Source organism: Bombus vosnesenskii, unplaced genomic scaffold (assembly GCF_011952255.1).
Source record: "Bombus vosnesenskii isolate JDL3184/JDL3185 unplaced genomic scaffold, Bvos_JDL3184-5_v1.1 scf7180000013299, whole genome shotgun sequence".
Taxonomy (NCBI): domain Eukaryota; kingdom Metazoa; phylum Arthropoda; class Insecta; order Hymenoptera; family Apidae; genus Bombus; species Bombus vosnesenskii.
Window position 1 is genome coordinate 1861601 of NW_022882949.1, and position 12010 is coordinate 1873610.

At 32.6% G+C, this 12010-nt stretch overlaps 1 protein-coding gene across 2 annotated transcripts in view; it reads left to right on the top strand.

Moving 5' to 3' along the window:
• Positions 1-12010, top strand: part of LOC117233767 — a 167100-nt gene that overhangs the window by 37391 nt on the left and 117699 nt on the right. The gene's annotated exons all lie outside the window — the stretch shown is intronic.

Below are 12010 nucleotides of genomic sequence, written 5' to 3' on the forward strand. Positions count from 1 at the left end.
AAATATCCTTCTTTCTTACTGCCTGTAGACTTCTGCGAAATAACAGCTCGCCTTGTACAAGACAGCACGATGTCCCACTCGTGAAGAAGAAAAGGAGTCGTCTTTAGTGGTTGAATTATGTCCAGGTCACGTCTTCAAAAAGCGGCGGGAACCTTGAAGGATCGACGATATTATGAACGAGCTTGAGATCGATTCGATGCAACAAGCGGAAGAAAATAATATCCGCGATGGTCAGTCTCGTCATATTGCCTCGAATCGTTTCCCTTTTCATCTTTTCAGAGCGCACAATATTCCAGAAATAACATGGAAAGTTCGTGTTCGCAGGAAATATTTGACTTCTCATCGCCACTTTATTGCTACCCTCTTTCTTTCGTTCGAAAGGTCGGCGGATGGTGCTCGATGATTTGAATGACTTTCGGGCCCAATAAATATGTGGGATTTGTGATTCTTGGCAATCGTCAAGAATTTTCAGAATTGTTCTTGTTTCATTGAGTTTTGTTTCATGAGTTGTTCGAAATGTTCGTAGCGAAATTTGGAAAAAATGTGCAATTCATGTATTTTCGTGGAATTAGCATTTTATATCGTCTGTTGACAAATTTGAGAAACTTTTACTCTCTACTACTCTATCTGTACAGATTCACGATTATTTTTTAGAAAATAATTATAATATGTTTCTTGCACATTTAACGGTCATAAATATTCGCGGACTAGTTATTAGTATTTCATTTGTGCCGGCTTTTGCTCGAGTGCAATTTATTTCGTCAAAACGAACCGTTGTTACTGCATTGTTGCAAAGTTGACGCGGAAAAGATTGCTCTTTAAATTCGAGTCTTTCTTGCTGTAGAACGGGAACGTAACCTGCATTTGCATTTAATGCGCCTTTTAATTAGTCGAATGGTCGTGTACAAAAAGCTCATTTGACGGAGGAACATTGGAAAAAATGAAATGCAATTGTTGGATGTAAAAAGTCGCTTGTTCCGAGTGTACGTCGTTTTTCATTTCTGTTAACAATCGCTTCAATGGGATGTAATAGGATGAAATTTGTTTGTCCGGAACAGGTAGAATGTTAATTGTGAATAAAGTGATTTCTATGAAGGAAAATTTATCTTTCTAAATATCATCGTAAAACCTCCTATGAATTGTATCACTGTCTGTTGAATTGCAAAGGACCATTTATTTAAATTGCATGATTCGTTTATTAAGATTTATTAGGAACTCTGAATACATTTAAATACATATGATATCGATATGTGGTATATAAATAATCAGATATAAGATTGTGTCATAAATACGAAATACCCAGTAAAGAAATCATACTGTATTACATAAGAAACGTTTAGTATTATTAATTGATAATATGTTGTGTACTTCGTGTGCGTATTATGTTCAGAAAAAATAGTAGATGTCTGTTGATAATATCCTCCATATGTCGCATAATATACGAGGAAAGCGTGTACGTAAATATCGATGATAATAAATTATAATTTCATATCATTTGCGAAATGGTGGAAAGGGAGCAAGTAAAAAGAAATACATTATACTTCTACTTTTATTTGTGAATATATTACATTTTCAGTGCATTATTCTCGTAATGTCGTAATAAAAATCGTAAATTTACCTGTCATTACTTTATCTGATAAAATTATATTATTTAATAAGAAGAATATTACAATTCCAACAACATTAGCCCTCTTTTAAATTGTAAGGTAATATTATACACGAAGATTATGAAAATCGATTGAAATTTGAAATTATTACACGTAAATGATATTTGATTCGAAATTCTTAAAATGTAATCCTTAAAAATCAACAAAGTCTTTATCGTTAAATTGTTGAATTATGAATATTTTCCTACTTCAAACTCCTTATTTTCAATCGATTTTTTAAAAGATCTATTTCAAACTGATGGTAAGAAAAGTAAGATGGTAAGAAAAGTGGTTAAGAAAACTAACACTGTTCTTAGTCGCACAGATAGCATAATATTATAATTCTAATTTCAATGAAATATTTTTATTTTCTCATTGATAATTTTCCATATCTTAAACTACCTGCTTCAAATTGGTTTCCTGAATTTTACTTCTCTCTGTTGCATCGCTCTTCTAATAAACAGACGATATCATTTGGAGAAATTAGAATTTGTTTGTTTATCTAGATACAGTGTACTAATAACGATAGAGTAATAATAATTTCAATGAAATATTTCTACACTTTATTTTCGAATTTATGAGTATACAGGAGTGTCTTCAGAGTTCTTGGGGATCGTTCGTATGTAAGTTATTGTCGACGCTTTCGAACTCAATTTTCTACTTCATAAACTACGTTGGTAACTTCCTATAGATGTAATCTGTTTCGTAATTTTTAAATTTATTCAGACTAACTTTATATTTCTTAAATGTAAATTATATTCGTAATTAACACGACGATCCTGCAGGATTAGTTTGTCGGTAATTGCATCCGTCGAATACCTGTTAAAGTTGTCGAAAGTTAATTTAGTCCTTGCAAGCTCGACGGAAATTTAATATCTCGGAGATTTATGAACCGTCAACTAAACATTCAATAACGAATATTAAATTTCGATCTTCCATCACGGGCAAGTCACCGTCTTAATTATCTCCTTTGACGAATGAAATCAAAATAATCGTCGCTTAATTGCCCTTTATGAAGTCAACAGTTAGTTGTTTCAAAGCCATAAACTAATTCAATCTTGAAATTAGTGAAATCTAAATACCTTGTTATCCTCATAGATCAGTTTATCGTCCTCAGCTTATTTCCGTATTGCTTTCTCTCTTTTTAATATCTATATCTATATATATATATATATATATATATAGATAAATAATACATGCATGAACCAATTACTCTGAAGGCAGTGGGTCCATTTTTTGAAAAAATTGAGAAACCGAAAATTTCACATATGCCTTAACGTGAACTGTTTATTTATAAGCAGTTTATAATTTAAATGTGAAAACAATAGGGTGATGCCCAAAAGCAATAGGGTGGATCTACGTGAAAAAGGCAAGTCGAAAATATACATAAAAATTGTTCATGTGAGGGTTCATTTGCGAGTTTGTCACGTTTGCTTAAACTTGATTAATTATGGATTAGCTGTGAATGAAGAACCAGCGTGAAAGTAAGTGAAAAATGTAAAATACAGTTGCTCGTTTTGTGCTTTGTTTTCAAGAAGATAGAATTTGAACATGGCTTCCTACAAGCGCGTAATAAATTTTCGAAAATTTATATTTATATAATATTTCATTTTACATTTTTTACCTACTTTCACGCGTAGAATGATATGTAGAATAATAACAAGAAATTATAATAGTATACAGTACGAGTAGCTGTGAATATTCTGATTAAATATTAAGACTTATTATTAGTAATGAATAATTGATTGTCTAAATAGTTTTATGAGCTTCGTGTTTTATTATTTTGTAACTTTTATGTTTTCGGATTTGTTTCAAACATTAGCATGCAGTCGTACGCCATACAAAATATTTTTTACAACACACATAATATAATACATTCAAATTAAATCCCTACGAAGCCCAAATAATTTCACGAAACACTTTATAAGTTTCAATACTCTGTACCAAATACGCTATTACGACAGTAAATAGCTAACATTGTAGCAAACACAGCAACATTTCACTTCTAATCTGTTTCCATTTTATTTATATTACCGCGTGTTTTTTAATATCGTACTTATGAAAGAAAATTCTAAAAATGTGTTTGATATTTTCTTTATCGTTACTTTCTTTAAAACCCCACAATTTTATGAAATTTAAAGAAACTCAGGTATCTATAGCAACGTGAATTATTTCTTTTTAAATCGCGAAAGGTCAATTTGTATCTGCATTTGTATAGTGGACTTCTGGAAAGTATCTATTGTTTTAATACTTTGCTTTGTGCCCTGGTAAAACAACATATAAGTTACCTCATTTATGTCTTTCGATACTGTTGCACTTACGCAACTTGATTACATTATATCATACAAATGTTTGATCCTTCAACCAGGAACAAGGAAGCTTTGCGACACTGTTGAAAGATTCATGTTAGGAATTTTTATATTTTTATATGGATCGATACGAAGTATTGCTCGACCGAATCATTCAGGCACGTGTCCTTTTTCAAAGTCTTGAAGTAAAGTTCTTATTCCTCGCAGTCCTTTTACCGGAACGCGTCCTTACTTTCTTCACTCCGCGACCATTTCTCTCTTTCAGGAATAATATTCCTACTTTTTAAGGCTACTCGACCATGAAGCCTATTAAATTCAAATTATTCGAAGAAATCCAAAAATATTTACTTGTAAGTAAAATGTAAAATAAATAAATGTAAGATATACGTGATTTGATGGCAATAAAAGACGCGGTAATAAAAGAATATTGTCACTTTTTTATTTTCTATAACTAGTACTAATCTTGTTTGTTCGTTACTCGTTACACGGCTATAATGCCGAACAAAATTACATTTATATATTTCATATGTTAAAAAAAAAAAATGCACACTTTATACGCCCTATATATCGCATAGCTTCTTCAGAGCAAACACATAAATACCAAGTTATTAGAACAAGTAATTAAGGACATATAACAGAATCTAGGCGAAGAAATTCAAATATAAACTGACTTTGATTGGACAAAATTATAAAACACTTGGTCCATTTTCCATTCTTTTGGTAGACTTTTGTCAGCAACTGTTCGACTGTGGGTAAACGCAAAAGTGTAAATCCATCGCTTACTTATAATATTAGTGCATTCGTTTAAACGAAGAAGAAGTAATTACTCGAGGGAAAGTGACTCTCATTATCTCATGAGTGACAACTTATTAGATAGTTAGAAAGTGTTGAAAAAAATGAAGCTTATGGAAAAACTAAAAGAGGTTGGGTCTTGTACTAAATCTGAACGCGATAGGCAATTCCGTCTATCTTTCAGATCTTTCAAATTTTAAAGAGACTGCAAGGTAAATCGCCGAAAAAACAGGAATGCAAACACATTTGACAAAATGTTAAACCAACGTGTTCTATAACTAATCGACCAACTACTCTTCGTTTTTCGCTGTTCTCGCGTTTTTCTCGTCGCGCGCGCACTATCGCACGCCTAGAGTCGCTACAATCGAAGATACTGAGAACAATAGTCAACGTCCTATGGTATGTCAGAAACGAGGATATACGCATAAAAATACCAACGGTCAAAGAAGAAATCGACAGGTACGCAGAAAAATACAAGAAAAGAAGACTAAAAAGAAATTATTAAAGAAATAAAATAGTCAAACTCGAAGATGGTATCCTGCTGGGGATAGCCATCCACATGTTATTTAGCAAAATTAAGAAAAATTTACCGAATGTCCAGCTGGACAAATTGTAAAGTACAAATTAAATAATAAAAAAAAAAGCTATTGTACGCTCCGAATAGATAACCTAATAACCGCACTCGCATTCAGATTCAGATTCCACTGTGAAGCGTCTTTACATTGCACGCACGCACATGCACAGTTCGGCTCCCGATCCAACATTTTACACGCGTACCTTTAACGATCGCTTGTCATCGTCATCGAGATGCTCCGAAGGATCGTGGAAATATAAATTACAAGTTCTTTTGTACAAACTTTTATCAAGGAACGATACAATAATCATGCAGAGTTTCGATATTAGCTTGACGTTCTACTTTTTCTGTCCTGTCCTTTTCTTTGGGGTCCTATATTTGTACCAGAATTCTTATATTGGAGAATGTTCTAGTTTACTGTCTTGGGAAGGACAGGGGCGATAAATCAGCGCGGGTAATGTAAATATTTCCGCCTTGATAAGGACCCGATAAGGCGTTCCTCGTATACTTACTTGGAGATTTAGCGAGAGTATGGAAATTTTGAAGAGAAAGAAACGAGATCAGAGTTTGTTTGATGGATCGGATACACAAAATATACAAAAGGTATTTGTATACCGTTGCATTTATTACAGTATTTGCGTAGGTAGCAATTAATTAGGTCTAAGTACGAGTGTATTAAATTTCGAATCATTCAGTAATGCTTTCGAATTACAGGATTTTATTTATTCAGAAATATTAGAAATTAGGCTTTCCGATGATTTCTATCCTAAATGACAAGTTTATTGATAGATGGATCTATTTAGGATGGATTAAACAGGAAACGATGATTATTTAACGTGAACTAAATACAGTAATGTGCTATAACTAAGACGACTAAATGGGTAATTCACAACTCACAACTAATAGCTTACAACTCATAACAACTCGGCAACTCAACTCTCGACTCCTCACAACTTGACTCTTAGTTAACGATTGACTATTAATTCGTCTTTTTCCCTTGAGCATCCCTTTGTCTTTTCTCATACCCCCATCACGTACGCGTTCCGTAACCGTCCGCGATCATGGTCATGTAGGCCTTCTTTCACGTAACTATTCGACTGAAGGACCAACGACGCATTGATTGGCCGCTTGGCCCATTGAAGTTTCCCGACCCTTTCGGTCTGTCAGCACTTAGGCTTTCTCGCGCAACGTTGTTTATAGTTTACACGACATTTTTCAGGCAATTTGTCCACGATACTATTGAGTTGGCAACTAAGTGATTGCGGATTTTGTCATTAGGTGTTATTGACAAAATCCGCAATCACTTAGTTGCCAACCCAATACAATATGATTACAAGAATTTGATATTATGAAAGTGAAACGTAGAACGTAAATAAAACAAAATGCTTAATTGGAAAATAAGGATACTTGCGAAAGTATTTTGTAGCTACTGAGAGGTCGTTAAAGGAGAGCCTTTCTAAACCCTCTCATTCTAAACATTCACTCTCGATACCCGATGGTTACGTGACTTCGAGATATATGCTATCGTTGAATATCTGCTTATTTTCTCCTACATTTTCACTGGCCATACACAAGGCTAAATAACGCCAGTGTAACTGACACCGACGACTCTTAAAAATACGTCGTCACCAGCACGCATATAGAGCGACTTATTATTATAAAAGAATTGAATGTCATAAAAAATGTATTAAAGTAGCGGATACTACACAAAAGTCCATTGCATAAATCAGAAATATTCTACGCTATAACGAAAATATTCGATGATTTAAAAAAAATTAATATCGTAATGTTGTACATCTTCGTAATTTCTTCATACCTCGTTAAATTGCAAGGAACGAGTGGAAGAAGAAATGGCAACTAGAAAAGCTTTAGCTAAAAGATTCAGCAAATTCTTGCGATCCTATAACTTGCGATTCTATAACCGTGATGCTAAAACGCAAAATTCGATAATGTACTGTAACTGAGAAAGTTACAGATTAAATGTTGTTTCTGATGGGTTAATGGATCGGTTAAGGGATCAAGCCTTAACCCGAGATGACTGAAAACATAGCTACGAACAACATTGTATCATTGTAGTCCATGATTGGTGAAACACAAACAATCGAACCCTGTAGTTTATACAGCCACGTTGTTTTCGCTGATAAATTAGCGGAGATCCGTGGTCGTTGAAGAGTCAACGATAATCCCTGGGAGATGTTCGGCGGTCGAAGTCAGAATCGATTCGGTGCAACAAGCGGAAGGAAGTAATAACCAGCGCGAGGGTAAACCGCATCGCACACGTTTCTGCCGCACGACTTCTCTTCTTCTCAGGACCATGTATAACTTCGTGACACGACGTGCACACTACTGGGAAATCGGTTCCTCCGGGGCCGTGGAAAATCAATGCTTGAAGTCTGCTTGCTTCGTGTCAGTGAAGAAACTAAAAGGGGTTGTAACAAAAGGAAAAGGAGCGAAAGCAAGAAAGCAAGAAATATATATATATAAATAGTGGAATTGGGTATGTTTTCAAATGGAAATAACACGGGCTGACACTTGGACAGATTACCTGTCGCCGTGAAAGCTTATCGTTTTCGAATAAAGCAACGTTTTATTGATTCACGCACCGACACTGGCAATCGAGTTTAGAGTTTTATGCGCGACACATCCATCCAGCTGGATTTATGCACCTTTTCACGGTACACACAGTCGTTTGTGTAGACCAGTTTTCGGAGATATCGCGTAGCAACCGTGGAATCCAGCATAGAAGGATAGGAGAAGCTACGGCGTTTTATTTTGCCACGATACGCGGTTCGATTCTTTTTGAGCTATTCGTTTTTGGATTCTGGTCTAGGCTGAATTTATGAGCTTCCTGGGACCACGAGTTTTGTACTGTTTTATACGGTTTCCTGTTGGCGTAGCTGGGGAATTCTACGTACAGTAGTTTCTCTGTGTACGCTGCCCGTGAAAAATTCAGCAGAATTCTTATTTTCCAAGAGCCTTTATAGGTTCATGTACTTGTTCTCCAAACGACGAGTGATACGAGGAAACATTGTAATCTTATAAAATGTAGTTTTATGACTAAGACCGCGGATTTTTTTGCGTCTGTAGGAAATTAGTGTTGAGAATTGTGGATCTTAATCGCTGAAATAAAAGTAAAGGAATACTTATATTACACTTAGAATTTATATTAAAATAGTTTTAGCTTATTTAATGGATGATTTACAGGATCTTCGTCGATATATATTTGGACGCGTTTCAGCACTCTGTTTGTCTCACCATCTTCTATACCACACTACTAACGAAACAATTGCATTCATCTGTTTTTCGACACGCTGTGCACACACATACTTTCATACACTCGTACTCACATACGTGTGTCACTACTACGCGGGTAATCTAATCTAGCATACAAAATTATACATATCCCAATAATTTGGAAATGCAGAAATACAAAATCCACGGAATATGTAAAAATATATAAAATATCTGAAGTGTAGTAGTTTTTGTAGTATTTAACGTATGAAATAACCTCTTATCCAAGCTTCAGTTTTTCAATTGTATTCGGAAAAATATGAATTTGCATAAATATTCGCAGTCTTGTTACGACTGATATTGAAATTGCTGATTGTAAGAGGTAAAGATAATGAACTATCTTATTTTCTATGTTATTTTCTTTCGTAATCCATGAGTATTGGAAGCGAGTGAAGGCTGTTAAAAGTTCAACTGAATTTCGATATATCTTGGTATATTTGTATTTCTGTGTTTTATTGCTGTACAAAGAGGATATAACGATTTTTGTCCACAAGTTAATATCCTTGTTTTCTAATCGCAGTTGGAGAAAGAATAACAAGGGGAATAGTTGAAAAAGTTGAAAATACTTTACAGATTTTTTATACGTGTGTTATAATTTATTTGTGTTTTGAAATGATAAAAGCTTATAAATTATTCATATCGCATATGCATTTAAAGTTAGTTTTATTTAAATAGGTGACGAATCTATAAAAATGACTAGTTTTGAAATTAGTCTGAATTTCTAAGAAACATCAGCTTCAATTCAACAGAAATTGCGAACATACGTTAAAGAAGGAAATACAGAAATAGAAATGTATGTAACATTTTATCTAGTTTCCTTATCATCCTATCATGAAACTATCGTATTATTAGAAGTCTAGACTCTAATCAATATTTGAATTTAGCACAGAGATCAAGATAAGAAGCTGCACGAGATATATAACGATATGCATTACGGTATAACACATAAAAATAAAGATATTGCCACGAAGAGTATGAAATTCATAAACATAATAGAAATTGATATCAATGCACGTGACTGTTAAGGTTTGAAAAATATTAAATATATTATGATAAATTTCTCAACAAATTTTGATATGTCTTTGACGTGTATGATTTTATTTAAGAATCATTAGGAAGTATACAATCCTGTGAGTAACAAATCTTGTTGACGTCGATGCTTACCAACTGATCTACCAATACGACTTAAACTTTCGCAAATTTTGCAAATGCGTGTAGGCAAATCGCGGATACTTCATATTTCATCGAATCATTATTTTCCAGAGAAACAAACATTGAAATGCGATCGTGAACACGTATATACGTTGTACGTCATAGATTCATAACGTAATAGATTCCATCAGAAGTCATTGTAATATATCACGATTGTGTGCACCAGGTTAATATTGACTTCATCGATAAGTTGGATCAGATAAAATAAATAAGATGAATCGAACAAACATACGCTTCCCATCAATTTTATTCCTTTGTTTGTAAACCTCGATGTTGTTAATTCTGAAATTGTCTAGCAACAAATTAAAACCAAAAAATATGTTACGCAAATATATCGTGACAATTTTTATATATGAAACTGAATACGTAGAGGTTTGAAGTAAAAAATACAAATTCACTCCTCTACGTGAATTTTGTACTCGAAGTTTCATATTTTCTCGTTTTTTAAATCATTTCGTAATTTAAATACGAACGTTTCATTATACGATGGTGAACAAAAGTATTTTTATAGCAAAACCAATGGTCTCTTATTCAATTTATTCGTAAAATAACGTTTGAGTTTGAAGTTTACACGAAAATATTTGATCATTTATTACAGAAATCTCGTTATATTTTTATTATATTTTACTTTTATACTGGTTTCGTATATCATACAAATATTCGTACTAAATTGGAAATCCACGCATTTCATACATGCAAATTGTAACATTCGAATATTTTCATTATGGTATTATAATTCCTGCGACCCATAAAATGTGGTTAACGAAAATTTACGAACGTTGTAAGAATATATCGCGTTAAACATTAACTTGACATTTCGGGACCACGACTGGAGTAATATTATCGAGAGTAATTTCGATTTAATTTTATTTCCACGAATATTTTTTAATTGATCTAACTACATTAATTATATATCAAGTGTCAACAGACGATCATGATTTATATTTAGCAGCCATTAATAATTCTATTTCACTGTTGGAGATAGAAAATATCAGTTATTATATCTTGTGATATGGATAACGATTTATGCTACTGTAATTAATGTTCATTGTGCTATATGTATATGTCTTTCGTAGTATTCGCAAAACTCGTGCAAGTTCATTATGCAGCATTAATCTACGTACAATATCTAAAATAATCGGTGTATCTCTTCTCTGCAGTATTAATCAAATAACAATGTTTCTGCAAAACATTCATCAAATAATTCTGCAAAAGGAACAAAACCAAAGATGAAAGAACGTTCGTTAAATATTTAGCCTATACGATTCGAGAATTTTTAAAATACTGATTACCTCACTTGAAAGTAGTATTCTTTTGATTTTCTAATTATCTCATGGACTGTATTTATATTTAACATAATTTTATCAAATTCTGGTTTATTGAAGTAAATTCTGTAAATCTTCATATTCGCAAATATCAAATGATATTTAAACATTTCATATTATTATATTACATATTCTATGTTATCTTTCGTATTATGTTGTGTAGAGGAATCAGTGATACTTATATTTGTTTATTGAAACTCTATATATAATTATTATATCATTCATTTTTAATATTATAATTTTAATAATATTTAAAAGGAATAGAAATATATCGAGAAAATATAATTTCACGTTCATTCGTTCAAAATCAAATGTATGGACTAGCCATAAAAAAATGACGATAAAGGAACGTATGTAGAATTAATGTTCCACATTTTCAATGCATAAATTCATTACAACATATTTTTTTCTTTAATACATGTATACTTATCTAGAAGTAATTGCATGTTTTTGTATTTAATTATTGATTACTGAAATTAATTAAATGCAGTTTGGCTGTGGTAATCGAACGAATGGTAATTTATTTATTGAAATATTTTACAAGGGCACAATGGCTGCAAACGGGAAAACAGAACAATTTGAAAGTATCAAGGGTGATTGCAGCTAATCAAATTAAATAATAATTTATATACATAGAAGTAAATATAATTCGTTTATCATAGATGCCATTTTATGTTACTAATATGTTATTAAATAGACACATTCAGTTTAAATGAACATGATGATGGAATCAACATAAGTTAGGAGCAAAACTTTGACGAGTAACAAAATAGACAAATATTTTGATAAAGGTGATAAGAGAGAAATATTTGATAAAAGTGAGAACGAAGTCAATAAAAAATTGTCCTGTGTTACTATATA